We start from the raw sequence: 2947 nt of genomic DNA, 5'->3' as shown, positions 1-2947 counted from the left end.
TGTGCTGATGTGGTAAGTTTATATAATATTGTCTAATCTTTCTCCTGTTCTCTTTCTGTGGAACACAGAGGATTCTTTTTTTTTTTTTACTTTTCAATTCTTGCAAATTATTATTTTCTTTGGTCTCTCAATTCTTACAAACTCCGTTTTTTCTCCCCTTTGGTTTCTCAATTCTCCTCAAAGCATTTATTATCAAAACTCATAAAAAAATAAAAAAAAAAGCTTGGACAATTGTACATTAGAATATTTAGTAGCCTTCCTAGATATTCTAATTCTGCAATTCATCTCCCCTTCCACAACAGTATGTGCTAATGCTGTTTTTTTTTTTTTTTTTTTTGATATAAATTTGATTATTTTGGGGGCTTTTCTTCAATCTTGCCAACTTGGGATAATTAATTAATTGTTCAATTGTAATGTGCTTAGTTTGTCTTGGGTGTAATTTTTGGCTAGGTTCATGTTACAAAACATTTTTTTCAATCCCATTTTGGAATATACACATCATATGTTTGACAAAATGTTTCACTCATTCTTGTATTAGTTTAAAGTTGACTTCATGGTTTGTTCCTCTAGGCTCTAGGTTTTAGTTGCCTGATCATCTCATTTTTTTTCTTGTGCATTTAGTCTGTCTTGGCCATCAACATCTTTGTCCATTTAGTACGTACTCTTGCATTAGGTTAAGTCAATTTCATGATTTGTGCCTCTTGATTTTAGTTGTCATTATTCATCTCATTTTTTCTCATGTGCATTTAGGCTTGCTAGGCCATCAATGTCATTGACAATATACTAGTACAATAGAACTTTCCACCATCAAAGCCCACCTTACAACATTAGAGTATTTAGTAATCTTACTAGATATAAGTGTTTATTGTTTATGAATCAAGTCTTTTGTATTAATATATGTCTATAAGTAATCAGTTACATCTTTAAATTTTCAATGGTTGAGATAATCTAGTGATGATTAAAACGATGATGCTTCAAATTTTTATTTGATTCTTTGTTTGGCCACATGAGGAAAGAAACATTTAAGCGAAAGCCAATTTTGAAGACTTGACCACCAGCTTGGTGTTCTTCATGAGCTAATTAGACCAAGAGATCAAATTGATAATGTGATTGCTCTTAAAAGTAAAAAGCAAAAAATAATAATAATAATAATCTGAATTACCATAGCAAAACTCACTAATCTGGTGACTAAATCACCAACTACAGTTCTCTAATTGTATCATACTTGAACCACACATGCTTAACCCAAAAGCTAGTTTGTCCTAATTTATAGTTTTATCGGTTTAGTTTGTTTTTATGACATACAATTAATATTTTTATTTAGCTTTGTGACAATTTTTTGTTGTTGGAAAGCTTGGTCCAAACCTTACTAAGTTATCTTAATGCCATTTAAGTTTGTTGAATTGAATTATAACCTGATTGTATCTATAAGTGGGGAATAATATGTTTCATCTTCTTAAAGGTACATAAAACAATCACAGAAGGTAAGCATTCTCCTGCATATATACTAACATAACTTGGTGTGTTTTTGCACAATGACTGTAAAATAAGATAGAATTTTTTTTCCCAATTATTTGACTTGCATGAAAAATCATTAATATTTCTTGTAAGAAGAGTTTGCATGCCTAAGAAGAGTTTTCCCCCTATCATGGTAACGAAGAACTTACCTTGAAGGTGACAAGCAATAGTACTCCTACTTTTTAGAAGGTACTGTTGAATAATGTTTTATTGATGCTCCAATCTTAACAATCTTAAGCCCACCGTTGTCTCTCAGAGTTTTAGTTATTTTGTCACGAAGAGCAGATGCATTACTTGTCCCACTCCCAAGAGCAGCATTCAAGTTCTCACAACTTACCCATATTGATGTCAGATATGGGAATCCCAGTTTCATCTTTATAATTTATCACATCTATCTTCTCCTCAATGCATTTGTAGTGCAGCTTCATTGGAAGTTGCAATATCAGCCCCAAAAAGCATGAATTTTCTTGGCTCATCTTCAGGGAGCTTCATCCAATAAACCTCCAATCATGTGGACAAAATATACACTTATGTGACATTAGAGTAATGATTTGCAAAGCCTAAATGTAACACTCCAGTTTTTTAATCCCAGAAAATTAAACTGCAAAATGGGCCAAATACCTTTGTTGACCAAAATATTTTGCGATCTACCTTTTTTTACGAAATTTTTAGTAATTTACCACTGTTTTTAACTTGAGTTCATGAAACTCGATTTTTACACATAACTCGAGGTCTAAAAAATTGAATTTCTTAAAAATGTGCCACAATGGCACCCACTAATTTGACATTTTTTAATTGAAAAATCCACATGGAAATCCAGTTTATGAAACTCGCGTTTCTTATTTAAAAAGAAGGTTTCATCACCAATCAAACTAGTTTGAACAGGTAGTCATAATCATCTTCATGTTTATACAGAACCAAAGGTTTAGCTTTTTCAAATTGTGCTTTTTGAAAAAGTTGTGATTTTAAAAAGTGCGATATAAAATTGAGTTTTTTTTTTTTTTAAAGAAAAGTATTTGGTAAAAACTATCAAAAAGTGCTTTTTGAAAAAGAAGAGTGTTTGACTAATACAGTGGCAATTTGAGTTGTAAATTATCAAAAAAGACAACAAGATATATATATATTAATACTATATTATTTTAATTACCCCTCTTAATGCAAGTTATAGGTACAATATTTTCACAAAAATTTCACAATAAAGTCTGTATGACAAGTTATTAATGATAGGAAAAAGAAATAATGTCACTAGTAAGTTCAGACGAGAATCAATAACAACATACTATATAAACTTTATTATAAAATTGTTATAAAAATATTCTATCAATAGCGCTATTTTTTTTCACAAAGAAAAATAGTTCTAATTTAAAAGGTTTAGGAATATAATAAAATGTCACAATATTTTTACTATACTCTTTATTTTTAGTTGTGG

The sequence above is a fragment of the Quercus lobata genome, chromosome 5, assembly GCF_001633185.2.
Source record: "Quercus lobata isolate SW786 chromosome 5, ValleyOak3.0 Primary Assembly, whole genome shotgun sequence".
Lineage (NCBI taxonomy): Eukaryota > Viridiplantae > Streptophyta > Magnoliopsida > Fagales > Fagaceae > Quercus > Quercus lobata.
This window is presented reverse-complemented; position numbering follows the sequence as displayed.